Genomic DNA, 16,529 nt, shown 5'->3' on the forward strand with positions numbered 1-16,529 from the left:
AAGTAGTCAAAGTAACTGCATAGCTGACGTAGAAAATTTCAGAAGGAAAGTTAGAAGAGATGGGATATGAAAGCACAGGGAGACATGACAGGACACTTTCCTTTTGTCTTGATTTTCCATACTGAAGGCTCTGCGTCAACAGAGACTGAATTTGTGGGCTGCTAGAGATAAAGTGAAGGTAAAAATAAAAATAAAACAGTGTGACTGCTGCTTCATAGAAAGCCATTGCTTTCTATGAACAAAATGGAAACAGCACAAAAGTCAATAATAACCATTGAAGCTTGTTGATAGTACTGTTCTACCCTGCTGTTCTGACAAGGACAGATTAAACTGTTTTATGTTCTCTCACATCTTTTTGTATTTGATCTATAAAACCAAAAGTAAAATGAGAAACATTACTAAACTTAGATAAAGCAGTCTTTACCACCAATCCAGTTTAGGCACTTGATCTACACATAAAAAAATCAATTAAAATAAAAAGTGGATTTTTGTCTCCCCTTTAAAACTACTTATTTCACCTCATCAAATTCAACAAAGGAGATTCATATTGGTCAGTTAATTATGTCTCTTGTAATGTGTAATAAAATATTCTTTATCTACTTTCCCTTCTATTTTGAGGTTTAGTATGATCTTCCTTTGTAAATAGTGAAGTGTTATAGTTGTATCTGTCCTTCTCTTTTATAATTAAGGCTTATTTTATATTTCAACAATGTATTAGCTGCAAATGGATACAGACTTGACAGGAGTTGGTCTAACCCACTGGCTACCTACACAAGCTATAGTTTGAACCACAGACTCCAAAACATAACAAAGAGCTTGTCTTTTTTCAAGAAAGCCTCAGCAGAACTGTGCCTTGAGATGCAACGTTAAGTATCCCTCAGCACCTCAGACTGTACAATACATACGGAACAAGGATGAGTAATATATATATGACAGTCACACATTCATAACATTATAAAGCACAAATGACCAGTATTAAATGTATTCAGTTTAATACAATTTTTTGTTTACACCACTTTTGATTGACCCTTTTTGAAAAGAATTGGATCTAGATCTGCTGCATATTTACACATACTGTGCACTTAATATGCATGGATCAAATTAAAACCATGAATTTGCATTATAGTTGACTGGCAATAAAGATAAAATTAATGAAATACTCTTCATTATTATAAATTATTAATTATAAAATTAATGAAGTGCCATGTTATGCTGCTTCCAAAAATCGGTTTGCTAAAAAGAAATCTTCCTGAAGAAAATTCAGTTGCATACTTTGGATTATGCCTCATTTTTCTGCATCAATTTGTTACAGAACTATTTTTCAGATTATCCCTGCTTTTGTTTCGTTTGGTGTTTGTTTTTAAGCACAGTCATAAATGTATTTCCAATTCATGCTACTTCCAGTTAGGTATAAAATGACTGTACTTCCAAGAAAGAAAATTACCAGGGAATCTGTTCTGCATTTGTAGGCAAGAGTGAGGCAATTTGAATGGGGAAGAAGAACTAAATTAGCCCCAGATATGGAGGCTGAATACTAGTCATGTGTTTCTGAAGTGAGTATCTGCAAACCCTTTCCTTACAGTCTGAACTTTACACATATAAATACACCAATATAGGTATAATCCAGTAAAAAGTTTGCTGCCCTACAGCAAGCACAAGGATATGCAATTTTTTTGGCAAAACGCTTTTTTTTTTCTCTCTTACAAAGGGACCACTGGTCAATGAATAAAATATTTTTACCTTCCCCCACAACCACCAGTTCAGAATGAAAGCCTATTCCATGTTTAAGATTCTATATTTACTTAGTTTAAATATTTATGGATGAGATGTATATACAATATTGAATAAAACAGAAACCAGATTCATTCCTTAATGAGCGAGAAAGAATAGACTTCATATGGGGCAAAAAGTAGTGCTAGAAATTGTCACTACTTCTTTAAAGTCAGCAACCACAAGAAAAGTTAAGTCTTCTTAACTACTGTAGAGAATAACTAAACCAAAAGAAAGTGTTATTAGTTTTTCTTCTATATTATCAGATTTTTATGATAAATGTTTTTATGTTTAAAAATGTGTTTAAATTTATTCAGCTGTTCTCATAGTTTCACATTTCACTGGGCTGCTACACCACATTATGTTCCCATATGACTGGATTAAATCTATCTAACAGACAAGTCATTAGTCTAGCATCTGAATACTTGTTCAGATCTTCATCAGGTATTGACAAGCTGCAAAAGTCATACTGACGTTCTGTTTTTTAAACAGGATATTGATGGTACTTGTCAGATCAACACTTTAAAGACTTCCTCCAAAGATACTGATAAACTGAAAATGGTGTTAAAACCAGTTGTTGGGAGACTGGACAGCCCAAGGGAGTGGTAATGGGAAACAGAGACTTTAGGTCATCAATTTAAATTCAGCTCAGGATGATTGTGACCAACATTCTCATGTGATGAATGTTAGCCTGTGTAAAGAAATAGACACAATAAATATTGGTGGACACATTACCAAGGTAACCAGTCCCTTTCAGTAATCTCAGAAGAATACCTACACACTGACAGGGCACAAAGCAATCCCGAATCCTGTAGTTTCATGGAATTCATCATCGACTGCATATTGCAAAACAACATGCCAACTACAATCAATTTACTTATGACAGGTTTTGGGTTAGAAGCATCTTCAGCAGTGATAACTACAGAGTTCACTTTCTTATAATAAAGTATAAGGTACAAAAATAGAGAGATACAAAACCATACAGAAAAACGCCATTAAGTTCATTGTTGCACTACTGCTAGGCAGGTTTGGTTGAACTGTTAAAATGTGGAAAAACAGAGAAAAACCTGAGACAGCCAACAGGAATAACCAGAGGCATGGAAAAACAGATCTATATGGAGTCTTAGATTGAGATTTAGTTTAGAGTCCAGATTAATAAATGTTGCCTGGTATGAATATATAAAATAATGATTATTACAGGCATTTCTTCAGAGCCTGAGGCTTATGATTAAAGCTGTTCACAAATGTTCTTTGCTAGCCTAGAAGAGATTTCAGAAAGGTCTTGTTAGTATTAGGGCAAATCCTTTCACAATTGCTACAAAAGCAGAGACACCCAACCTATTACAGACAATAGTCGAGTGGTAATGACAGTTGCCTTGGATGCATTAGATATTCAGCTGGGTTTAAGTCTCTATTCAGCTGGACTCAGAAAAGGAAATTGAGCCAAAGTCACGTGTCTTAAAGGATAACGCCCTAACTACTAGGCTGTGAGTATTGTAATGCAGATTTCTCTCAAGGTTTCTTGTTGAGCCATTTCATTTTAAATAAATTAGTTATTGGCTATTTGGAATTAAAGCTTCTTAAAGGAAGTTTCTTTAAACTACCCTTAATATGACAGAGATTTTCAGGACTGATCAAGCAACAATTTCTATCAAAAACTCTGTTAAACAGAAAAATTTCCAATCAGCTTCACTACTGGCAAGAGCAAATGCAAATACGTATCAGACATTTGTGAACACTCCCTTTTTTCTTTGTCACAAGACTAAAGACAGGACAGTGAGACCAGGCCATGAAACCTCTTTCTGTTCAACACATCAAGTGATTTAAGGCTGGAGAATCATTGCTACTCACCAATGAATCTCATATAAAATGAAAGGAACAAAATATGCAAATAAATTAAAAGCCTTTTCATTTAAAATTGATCAAGTGAAAACATTAACACATTCATATTAATTTTCTTGTGCTAAGCAATGATGCAGTAGATAATTTTCATGCCTCAGAAGATAAGGCCTTTAATTTGAACTCTAACTAAAATGAGTCATCTTTACTGTGATTTCCTTTTACACATCCTATCTGTAATCTTGAAAATATGCCATTCCCAAACTGCTAATCTTCATGTGACTTCAACTGCAAGTCTCTCTTTCATTTCTAGAGTTTAATTTACATTCAACTATTACCTTTTAGCTCTATCAAAATGCTTGTTTATCAAAACTTAATTATCATACTCCTTTATGCAGGGCTTCCCAAAATGCACCAATTCAAATCAGCTGGTATGTGATACAGTTTATCCTTACATATAGAAACTTTATTCATCTGCAAAGACCTCTACTCATCCCCAAACTTTACCACACTATCAATTCATAGACTAAAAATACAAAAATCCGTTCTGTTTCTAACAGTTTTCTCTGCGCTTCTACTTAATTTTCCTGTTTTCATTCAGTCCTCTCTACCCTTGTTCTGTCATTACATGGGCCGTTAGTGTTTTTTTTTTGTTTTGTTTTGTTTTGTTTTGTTTTGTTTTTTTTAAGCGATTCATCCCACATTCATAACAGTGATATCTGTTAATTTCCACCTTTTACATACTGGCATCTCCTCTAGAGAGATCAGTCAACACTGTACTAAAGAAGTAGACTACATCAGTAGGTCCCCATGCGCTATAAAATCATTAATATGATGTTAGTTTACAATCATTTTAATTTCCATTTACGGTGAAAGGGGGGATAGTTTGAAATTATGTTATGCTGTAAATGCTCTTCTAAACATAGATTATGAGACAATGAGTGTCCTGTCTTAGTGAACACCTTCTTCGGGATACAGATTATACCCTTTTTACTTGTGCTGAGTGCTGTCCTACTCTAACAAAGGCTCCACTGCAATGAAAACAGACACTAGTGGATGCAGAAGATGAGTAGTCTTTAAAAACAACAGCCTTCCATGAATACAAGTTTCCATTCTCACCACCAATGTACCATATTACAAAGCAGCAATAGTTCACAATGTAAAGTACTTGGATACCAAACTAGGTGATGCATCTACTGCCAGAAAAGTAATGGGCAATGAATCACATTATTCCTCCAATGTTTTAAAAGGTAGAAACAATAATAAAAGAACTGCCAAGCAAATCCATGGTTCTAATTTTATACTGTCTGTAGCTCTTTAGACTAAAAATAATTCACAGATGTCATTTTTGCAATTAGCATTCCTGTTAAAAAGAAAGCCAGACTCATCCTAGTTGATTTTAGGCATTGACTTACCAGAATAATTCCACAGAGGAAGATAAATGTACTTGCATTAATAAGGATCTGCACTGCAAGCCATTTTCAAAATATACATCTTGAAAAAGGTAAAATTATAACCTAGGAATTAAGTCAGAAATTTTGACAAACATTTGTTTTATAAATGCAATGATATTAATTTAGTTGAATACTCCTGAGTTCAGATTAATATATGCTGCTCTGAAGAACTCCATCAAAAATATTACCACATTTTAAGTAATTTTTTTAGAGCTTCAAAACAGACTCTTCCTACTGTTCATATATGTCCAAGCCTTTTTTAATCATAAATTCTTCCTATCATTTAATTATAAAAGCTTCTGTAAAGTTAATTTATGTTTGAAAAATAGATTCATAAAATTCCTCAGTTCTAGATTCAAAGGAGCTGTTAAATTAAAATAACAACAATCCTAAGGATAAGGGAATTCAAAATGGAACAACAGCAGAATTCAGGCACCTCCAGCCATAATGGTAAATTGTGAAGGCCCCTTTCTTAGCCTGGAGACATCTGCTCTCCAAAAACACTACAGTTTTCTATGGTTAGACCAGAAAGAGGATCTGCGTCTGTGCATGGCCAGAGTTTACCTACCTGAACAGAAGCAAACACCTCACTGCACATCTTACGCCTAACCCTGACTGGGATCTAGAAACAAAACTCATCCCCCTATGTGGGTTGAGGAGTTGGATCCAACAGGTATTCTCAGAGCCAGCCTAATGGTCACCAGCCAGGCAGGTTTCCTCCAGAATTCTTCAGGTACTACTTCTTTCTAAAGTGGTATATGAGCAGCAGCCATTGCTAGCCTAGCAGCATGACTACTCAACCCAAAAGGAAAATCCCCAGGTTAATTCCTTCTTCAGTCCAAGACTGAAAGCAATGTCTTTTAGCAGAATGTTCTAATCATTAGGCTACAGGCCACGTTAAATGCTGGGATGAGGGTAAGGATATATTAAAGCTCTCCTGTAGAAGTTGTATTATTGTACAGAAAAAAAAAATTCAAGATTCATTGGACCAGAGAAAGAACACAAGAGGGAGCAAGAGTCTGTAGCCTAGTGATTTGGGCACTCAGCTGGAAAAAAAAGAGTCCTGGGTTCCTGGCCTTTGCTCCATAGAAGGCTCATGCAATTTATCTAATAGCCTTTCCATAATACAAATCCTGCCTTGAATCCAGCTAAGTTTTCCTTCTTGATCCAAGCTTATAAAAAAAAATTTGGGTAACAGTAACATTTATCAGTTTGAATTTCTTTTTGAATGAAAGACGTCGACATGTCTTTTGTATGCTTTTAATGCTAAATTGAAAATGAAGATCAATAAAACTGAAACGTGCCAAAAACCTAAAGCTTACTTCATATTAATTTTATGGCATACTTATATATATATAATATCATAACTTAATTGAAAGCAGGTTGAAAATAATATAAAAATTCAAGTCCATTTATTTACCTGTGTCAGTAATGCTGCTTTGAATCACTAGGTTGGAACTTTTTTATCTCGTCTTTCTCAGGATGTGGTAGCATTTGATCTTTAAGAAGTTATAGCAATAGTAGTAGAACTCTAATATCTTAATTCTTCTCAGTTTCAGTTTCTGATTCTCTCTTAATAGTATTTTCATTTTCTGGTTCTCATTTCCCAGCACAACAGTGCAATGTCATGCAGGAGACTGCTTAAATCTAAGCTAGTTTACCCTGAAATTCCCACTCCAACAATTTCATGGACATATTTCTGTTTTTGCTAAACATTCTTTTTATAATAGCTTCATTTTGGGCCTAAGCCTACATAGCAGCATCTCTTTAAATAATATTCCACACCTTGAAACATATTACAAAAACTGTTATATCAAGGCAAGTTATGCAACAACTCTCTATGGTTTTAGCATTTTTACTCTATCATGCCATATGTGAGACTGCAGCCTCCACAACAAAACCCTTACACACTGAAGTCATTATCTCAGTGAAGGCTGCAACTGGCATTTAAAACTTATTGATGGCCTGGGTATTGGTGGCTCAGTAGGCAGCACTCTTGCCGGAGGCCCAGGAGGTCAGCGGTTCACATCTTGCTCAAAGAACAAGTTGGACATAGTCCAGGATTGTGTGTGGGCTGTGCTATACTCCTAAAGGGGCAGTCCTTAGGACAGTAAGTGAAACCCTGTCTGTTTTGTGGATATCAAAGTCCTCTTGGAAATGGAAGAGGAAGAAAGAGCAAGTTTAACTTGTCTGAAGCTAGTTAATGGAAATAAGCACACTCGCTGAGGACCTGAATATAAGTGTTCGTGCTAAATACAGAACGCTACAACTACAGTACACTGAACAGTTTTGAACAAGACATTTTAGTTTTTGTGGTAAGCATATGTTCAAGAGACAGGTACAGACTGCCACACATGCTCAGTATTAGCTAACTTGCTAAGAGTAGAATGACAATAGATTCAGTTTCACACCACAGAACTAAGAAAAATGCATGTATAATTTTTGTAAGTGAGGAGTTTAAAAAAAAAAAAAAAGTTTTAATGCTGTTAACACTTCAGAGTATAACTACTGCAAAAAAAAATTTCAGCCACAGTCAGCATTAACAACATATATAGAGAATATAAATGGAGATTCAACCTGCTCTGGTGTTAAACTTTGATACTTGAATGTCCCAGATGTCTCTCTCCTCCTCTTCTTTATAGACAGGTAAAGATGGATCTCTTGAAGGAACTGGGAATCACACTCTAGGCAAAGGTTGGACAGGTGATCAATGTACAGCATGAGATTTTGCCGTGGCTATGTGCCTCCAACAGTGACTGGATCATCTGGTTTAGAAAAACAATTCAAATTGTAATATTTTCTAAAGAACTTAATTAGGGAAAAATAGTTAAAGGGAAAACAAATTATTTTCATAACACAAAATGTATCATAACTTCATCCTACAATGATGTAGCTCATTAACAAAAAATAATATATTTTTATTTAACATTTAGTTCATTAACTTTTTAATTCCTTAGAAGTTAACCTTAAGAAAATTACAACCCATTTCCACCAGCAGAATGTGTTCAACAGTTTCCCATGAGATATTAAGTTATTCTTGTAAGTTTTTTTTTGTTTGTTTGTTTGTTTGTCTTTGTGTGTGTGTCTAACACAACCACACGAAGTGCAAAGGCCAAGCCTGGCCCACTACTTAAACAGGCTTTGGAGCAAATCTTAGTTTATTAGTCAAGTGGGATTCTAATCTGTAGTGCACTTCAGGTTGGTATTCACAGATGTTAATGTTTGTTAACAAAGATTCATCTTCTAACACTCCCTGCACTGTCATTAGATTGAAAGAGAATTTTCTAAATGACCATTCATAGAACCTGGAGTGAAAATTTTCGTCTAGCAATTATGAACACTGTCTTGTACATAGCTTTTTTTTTTTTTTTTTCCTCTCACTGTCACAGAAAAGCTAATAATGCCATCATTCCCAAAAATATCCGGTAGTAAAATGGACACTTAAGTTTAACTTTGGTGAAATCAACCTGTATTTAAGCAAGCGTCCACACATATTAAAACAGATCAAAAGCATCATGACATCTTCAGGCTTTCATATAATTAATGTGCCAGTATTAAGCTTCTTAAACAAAACAGGTTAACTGATAGTATTATTTCTAGTTTAGAAACAGAGGAACACATAGCACAAAACCAGTGCAAATTTGCAAATAATTATGAGTTCATTTTGTTGCTGAAATTTGAAAATAAGATATTTCAAGGAATGAAGGATGTCCTATTAATCTGTGACAACAAATTTGTTTGGTTTTTTTCTCTCCTCAGTAAGAAATAAATTAGCTTTTTTTTCTTTTTTTTTTTCCTCAATAAAAATATCCTTGTGAATACATAAGCACTCCTGGTAATCATGTAATTACCTTACCCAATCAGATTAAATTGCTGTCAGTTGAGTTCCCACTGTTGATTAACTTTCATGTACTTTAAACTTAAATGAAGTCTTTGGTAGTCACTTAGTCATTTACAAAGGTGTCTCTATGATTCAAAAAAGTATAACAGCAATATATTATTTGCTATAATCATCATATATCCAAGGTCAAGGATATATGCCACACAGTGGACCACTTTTCTAAAATCCTGAAGAAATGCAGAATTAAACCGTGTTGCTTGTTTTGGTGTTTCTTGTCATGACTTCTAAACGTAATACTAACCTTTGAACCCCACACATTAAACGCCATAATTATGTAATTAAAACTAATTATGCATTTAACATACATATTTTTGTCCTACAACAGGCAGGTCAATTACCTCACTCATTGACCTTGGAAGCTTTCACAATTTAAACAAAACAATGAGGCTTTCAATTAATTTTAAAGTACAAACAGAAAAGAAGCAGCAGAACCACAAAAGTCTGAAGACTTGAAGCTAATATTGACTAGATGGATCACTTACAAATCTCTTCATTTTGTATTACATAAAATAACCCCTCCCCCCTCCCCCCCCCCGCTAAAAACTCTTATCCTTCTTATATCTTTTGATCATTACAAACGTTAACATTTTTTTAAACAAATCATACACACATTACACGCCAAAAAAAAAAAAAAAAAAAAAAAAAAAAAAAGCGAGCTAAGTGTCCATGGATTACTTTTTTCTTTGTCCCACTCATTTTCTTCAATATGGTTTCCTTTGCTTCCTCCTACATTTCTTTACTTCTCTCCCATTTCACCTTCACTTTTAGAACTCTTTTTCTTTCCCCCTTTTTCTTTATCATCTTCTCTGGCCCACTGCTAGCTGTAAAATTTGTTTGTAGTTTAGAAAACTGCTGCAGCCCTTATATTTTCCAATTTCTGCTTGCTTTCCTAAACCCATTCAAGAGATGGTGTTTCTCAACAGCTCCTGATGATGAAAATCCAGCACACAGAGAATTCTGAACTGCAGAAAGCCACGGCTAAAACAAACATGGTACATGCTCTAAAAACTGTTCCAAATTTTCCGGTGCTGGAAATTTGGTACAAGTGAAAAACACTATATGAAATTATAGAAATGTATTTTACCTGGATAATGCCTTCATTCTCTTCATACACTCAGGTAAGCTATATATACTGCACCACTTTTATTTTTTAATTTTACAAGAGACTAATGCAATATTATGTTTTGGACAAGGAACTTTTTTCTTTTCATAGGGTAAATAATTCAACCATTTTTTTTCAACCACTTTTTTCAGTAAATCAAATCCCATTCACTAAAGAACAATTCTTAAAGCAATTATATGCCTATGTGTTCTACCTTAAAAAGGATCACATTCTGCTACTCTGTTTATTCAATTGCTATCTTAGACACAAATAATTCCACTGAAGTTAATAGGCTTTGCTGTGAAGTAAAGTGACAGAAACTGTATGTATAGGTATACTATTCAAGTATTTTTTATTTTTTTTTCTCTATATCTCTCTTTATGTGGATATCAAAAAATAGTTACTGGCAAAATATCAGTCTACATAAATCTTAGCTGACTTCTTGAAAGTAATGGAAAGGTATCTACAGTGCACTTTGTGTTCTGGTGTCATTTCTAACACCATTTTGGGAGTCCTTTAGGTTCTCTGCTTTAATTAGGCCTGACTTACACAGGCAGCTCAAAAAGACATCAGTAAACCTTTGACAAGGAAACAAGGAATGCTGAACTCTGAATGAGGAACAGCAAAGGAACAATTTAAGATGGTAGCAGGCCTTATTGTAACATTAAACCTCAAATTGGATCTGATTTATAAAAAGTAAACCAATATATTGAAACATTGCCCCAAATTCTAGACAAATTTGAAAGAAAACAATACAGTGCATGTGTAGAAATTTTATCTTAGGGAGCAGAGAAGAGTATTCCTTATACTCTCATTTAACAAAAAGATTCCTTATGTTTTGAATAGAATATTAAAATTCTAATTCAGCTCACAGAGCATCTCAAACAGAGCAACAAAAGAATGTGTGAAAGAGTCCAAATATGGTGCTATTGAAACAGAGTGGATGAGAGGAACTGGGATGGAATCCTACAAGTGGCTAAACAGCAGCAGGAGATCACCTTCACAAACAGCAGGATGCTATTCTTTCCAGCCATGAGTGACATAATACAAGAGATTGAGATTGTATTGAGCTGATAAATGTACACATTAAATAAAGGCCTTGCTATAGAACTTTCAAACTCAGCAATCATTTAGGTAAATCCTGTAGCCCCAATTTACCATGAAGAGCATTTTGTCTCATATGAACATGCCATGTTAATCATGTAAAACAGAATCCTTTATAACATAAAGGCAATAATTTTTAAGAGTCTAAATGTAGAAAACACAAGAGTATTTGCTTAAGGATTCAGAAAATGAATAAAGCCAAAAACTTTTGGACTTTTGCATCTTTTACACATCTTTACACTTTTTTTTTTTAATCACATTTTTTAAAATAACTTTTACACGTCTTTACACATCTTCAATTCTGTCCTGAACAATTCTGCGCATATTAGGCTAAATATACATAAAATTATTAGCCCGAATATCTGAGATATCTATATCAGTACTGTTACTGAACTGTGCTATCTAACAGTACTGTTACTGTTCAGTAATTGCTACTGCTTGATCTGTTAATGATATGTCATAACCCTACTAGGTGTAACCCCAGTAGTGTAACCCTACTGGTTATTCATAAGTTCTGTAATATAGCAGTACTATTAGAGAACCTTTAAGGTTGTGAAGGGCCCAGTTGCATTTGTAAAGAGACACTGAGATATCAAGATAAGGTGCACTTAATGAAAATAAAGGATTAATAGGTCATTTTAGTTTCTAAATTTAATGGAATTTTATGAAATCAGATTTCATCTAAGCATCTATTTTCCACTTACATTACTTCCCAGATCTCTCCACCCCCCACCCTTTTTTTCTAACCTCGCCAACTGCTAATTCTATTTGATACTCAGATTAATTGCGGTATGTATGATGATAAGTAGCTGTTTTGAATTTACTTCTTCATAAGGGATGGCTTTATTTTTTCTGGAAACTCACAGATATTTGGTTAAATCTCATTAGTTATCCAGTTGACTCTTTTCATTCAGAAATTAGTTTGAGAGTTTGTGGCACCTTTAAGAACATAAGCTATTATGATTAAGGAGGCAGGCCAACAAGAAGCGCAAAAGCATAGACTTGCCATTCCATGACCTGAGCAACCAAATAAGAACATCGTGACACCTGCAGGAGACACATGAAGATTATTTCCCGAGCCCTTCCTCGGCACATGACCAGAAGTTCACCTATGCAATCACAAAACAGGCATTTCCCATCACATGACTGAGTGAAGGAACATGACGGATGATGTCTGTATTTCGATACTTCAATGGACATGTGAATAGATTTATGATCATTTATTCTGGAAAGAGACCAGATTACAAACCAGGTAAAGTTCTTGCTAGCTTCAATCTATGGATCATGTCACAAGTTGGCCATCTGTGCTGTTAATATGTATGATTTCTGGAGATCTTCCATAAAACTGTATAATGAGGAATTTGAAATGATGTAGAGATAGCCACAGCATTCAGAAATTGTAGCCCTAGTCCCCCGTTCAACTGAAAAACAACAGAACAATGCTGTTTTTCTATTACCTGCAGTATTGTATAGTTACTGAAATATGTAATTGCCTTGTTTTCATCACCGCAGGGAGTGTGACTTATTTACATGTACGGCTGTATTGCACATTTATAGCATGTTTGGTACAGAGCAGAGCAGCTCTGTAAAAGATGATTAAGACATTATGCTGAACTAAAAATTGGATGCTTTGTGAATATCTGTGTTTTGGCCTTTCCCCAAGAGTTTTCCCCCCACAAACTGAGAGATGACAGCTGGAGCAGACTAACTTTCTGTACACAAGAGAATTATTTTCTTTCCTTTTGAAGGTATTACTTGCATATTATTACATTTACATAAAGTATCCTTATTCTTTCCCATATATAGTAAATTCCACTTCAATATGTGACTGTTGTATAGCCATTTCCTCTCCCTCAATTACAAAATAGAATTATCCTCACTGTCATTCAAGCCATTCCCCCACCCCCATCCCAATTACAAAGAATTAATGCAAATCTATTTTTGTCTGGTCTGTTTTATGCTGACAGCAATTAATTCTAAAGCCTACAATATAAAGACATACAAGTATCACATACGTTTTTGATCTACAAACAAGTTATCCAATTATTTTAGGTAAACTTTATGATCACAACCATCTTTACCAACTCTGATATGATGGCTTAGTTTCTTCTTAATGTCTTAAGACTCATATATATTGCTATGGGAAATACACTCTTGCGTGTTCCTCATGTTTTACTTCCTGATCTTGAAATAATGTAATCAATGTGCACATTTTGTTTACACTTATTAGTAAAAAGACACTAAAAGCATGCTGGGAAATAATATTCCATGCCTTGGGACTCAAACAAGTTCTCTTTATAAATAGAGCTTGTGTAAATCACAGACAAAGTTCACAAATTTCATGGATTAGTCATGGTGAAAATATCAGATTTCATGGTTTATAACAGATTAAGAGGAAAATCATATTAGAATCTTGATTATCCAAATTCTGCATGTTTTTGAAGAATAAAACAAAAAGGTGATAGTTCCTGACTCCATTCACTTTTTTACACTTGTACTGTGTCACATGTACAGTGTAGGTCTTTCTCATCAGCCTAGCTACATTGGGCAAGACACACTAGAACCAAAACATAAGGAGTTACAGGGGTTGTACTACATTTGAGTTACTTCAATGCATTTTTCTATCAAGTTATCCTAATGTGAAAATGTTTTGTTACTTTGAAAGACTTTAACTAGAGGAAGAAGCAGATTTTCAACGAAAGTTGCTATTTTCAGAATTATTTATATTTGGTACATGTTATTAAAAATTTACAAAGAATCTACTAAAGAAGTTCCACTTTAACAGAATATTTTGGTATTCTAGTAAAAATATAAAATTAATACCAGTGAAAAACAACATTTGGAGTAAAGAGAAACTATTGTTTTTCATGTAAAGCCTCATGGCTTTTAGTAATTTGTGATGATGTAATTTAAAGTGAGGTCTTATTTAAAAGAGAGGTTACATATAAGCATGTGATTTAAAGAGACTTGTTGACGATATAACTACTTGGCTTGATGCCTACATCTCTTCTAGTTAGTTGCATAGACCACTTGTCATCTTTGCATATGAAGACAGCCAATTTGTCAAACATTTGCTTTAATTCTTTTTCTTTGTCTTCTTTACAATATCCTTCATATACATCCTGGTCATCAATATCATATATCTGACTGAAAGATGGAAATTCATTTGTGTCTCTGTCTTATTTCCTTTGCATGCAATCCTCCTGGGTCTTATAGGATGTACTTAATAAGAATCACATTATTCTGCTAAAGGAAGTCCTTGAGCAGGCTTTGAGAAGCAGTATGGCAAATTAGTTTCAGAACATGGAAGGTCAGGTTGGAAATAAAAGCTGCAGTTATATGCAGTATTTTCTGCACTCTAGAAAGTAACAAAAAGAGGTCTAATTTTTAAGATAGGATTTGTTTGATGTTTTTCCCTTAGAAAGCTGGAATAATTTATCCACAAACAATAGTGTCCTGGACATCAGCTGAAACAAATTAAAATTAGCTTTTAGTTAAATTCACATTTTGAATATATGAGCAATTGCACTTCTGTTCCAAGTGTATTTAAAAGCTTTTGTTTCCACAAACTCAGATCATTATTTGTAACAAATTCTATACCATTTACATTTAAAAATCTGAGTTTGCAACATAAATAGCCCTTTAGATGGTTGAAAATGCCAGGTTTATAGCTGTCCTTGCAACCTTAATTCTGCCCCCTGGTGTCTATAAATTTATGGTTATTTCTAACTAATTACACATTATATTTCACTCTAGGATCTCAGTGTCATTCTGTTCATAGGCTAAAGGTTTCTTACAGAGTGAAGCTGCCTTTCAATAATGCCAGTGTTTTTAAAATGCTGCCTTTCTAACCATCTACCTGAAACTACATACTAATTGCTTCTTGGGTTTCTCTGTACTGCTCATCACCACATCTAGATATCTCTAGAACACTAACAAACTGCTTTCTGCATCTCTGTGATATAAAAGAACATTATTATCTGTGTAGGAAAAGATGGTGCACAGACACTGGGCACAGTTTCAAAAGCCTTTGCTTGTCTCAGATGTCTTGGTCATTTGCTCTAAAGCATTTGGCATACTCATGTAAAGTTCTTTGTTTTTTTATAGTCCTTTCCATTTTTAAAATAGTTAGACTATATAGACTTCAACAAGTTATCGTTGACACATCTCTATAAAATAAGATCATACGTTCAATTTTCTTCATTTTTTAGATGTTAAAAAGTGACTTTTGCCTAGCACAGAGTACTAGTACTACTACCACCTAAAACTCAACCACTCAGTGCTTCAGCACTGTTTTTGTCCCTGATGACTTACTACAATAGCAGCAGTATTTTCATTGTTTTAAGATACTGTGAACGTTCTATAGAGTTGAGACAGGTCACAACTGAAATGGAAGAAAAAAAAAAAAAAAAACACCACAAAAAGCACCAGAGGTATGCACAATATCTGTGTCTTGGTCTATACAATTTCTTAGCACATAAGAAAACCACAGCAAGTTAATGGATAGGACTAAGTTGACCAATAATATTAGCACTTGTCTCTCCACAGTCAATTGTCAAATTTACTATGCAACTCATTAATATATTTAATATAAAAGAAAGTAAGCTCTGAACAGCCATGAGGTGCTACAGAAAAGGTAGTGATTGGCTGTGTAATTGAAGAACACTGTAAAATGTGCCCAAAAGTGCAACAAGATGAAAATGATACCAGCTACTTTAAATCTGCAACTTCTCAACTTCCAGAGTTTTGATTCACATTGTAATGCCCATTTAATGAAGCCATTCTGTTGACTTTCAACATAAATTTGGTGGACTACCACACAAAAGTTACAGACAAGTTTAATGACGACTCATTAGGATCAGAAGTCTGAGCTCTTACCAGTCACAGGTGAAGTACTATTTTGAATACCATTTAAAATAAAACTGTGGTTACTGATGATCACTTCCAATTATAGCGTAGTACATTGAATGAAAAAGCTGCTAGATTTTATACCTGAGCTAATGGAACCCTTTTATTTTGTTTATTAAGTCACATTGGAGCATAAGTTCACCAATTCTTTTCTGAACAAAATCTGAGTGCCCTCTCTGAAGTGGCTAAAGAATTTACAAATAATGAAAACAGGGCTTTTGATTTTTTTAAACCTATGAGCTTTTCTCCCTTTTTTGAAATGGACCTGATCCAAAACTCAGCTGTAATTATAAGGAGCTTTTTTATTGATTTCACAGGTGACACAACTTGGAGGAGTTTAAGCAATGCATATGGGCAGGTTAAAAATATCAGTTCTACTATTTGTTTATACCATCTGGTTTTTAATCACACAGACCTCAATAGATTTCTCATTTTCTGTTCTAGCATCAGT

The 16,529-nt window shown here is 34.3% G+C and overlaps 1 protein-coding gene across 18 annotated transcripts in view; it reads right to left on the minus strand.

The window, feature by feature from the left end:
* ERC2 (ELKS/RAB6-interacting/CAST family member 2) overlaps positions 1-16,529 on the minus strand; it is a 547,528-nt gene that overhangs the window by 54,817 nt on the left and 476,182 nt on the right. For 15 of the 18 annotated variants that reach the window (XR_014696351.1, XR_014696352.1, XR_014696353.1 and 12 more), the window contains one exon: positions 7,641-7,828. The exons of 1 other annotated variant lie outside the window; for it this stretch is intronic. The gene's annotated coding sequence lies outside the window, so the exon portion shown is untranslated. Of the gene's footprint in view, positions 1-7,640; positions 7,829-16,529 lie in introns of those variants that run through there. 2 more of the 18 variants (XM_084530652.1, XM_084530653.1) reach the window with 1 other exon arrangement.

Source organism: Aythya ferina (assembly GCF_964211825.1).
Source record: "Aythya ferina genome assembly, chromosome: 10".
Lineage (NCBI taxonomy): Eukaryota > Metazoa > Chordata > Aves > Anseriformes > Anatidae > Aythya > Aythya ferina.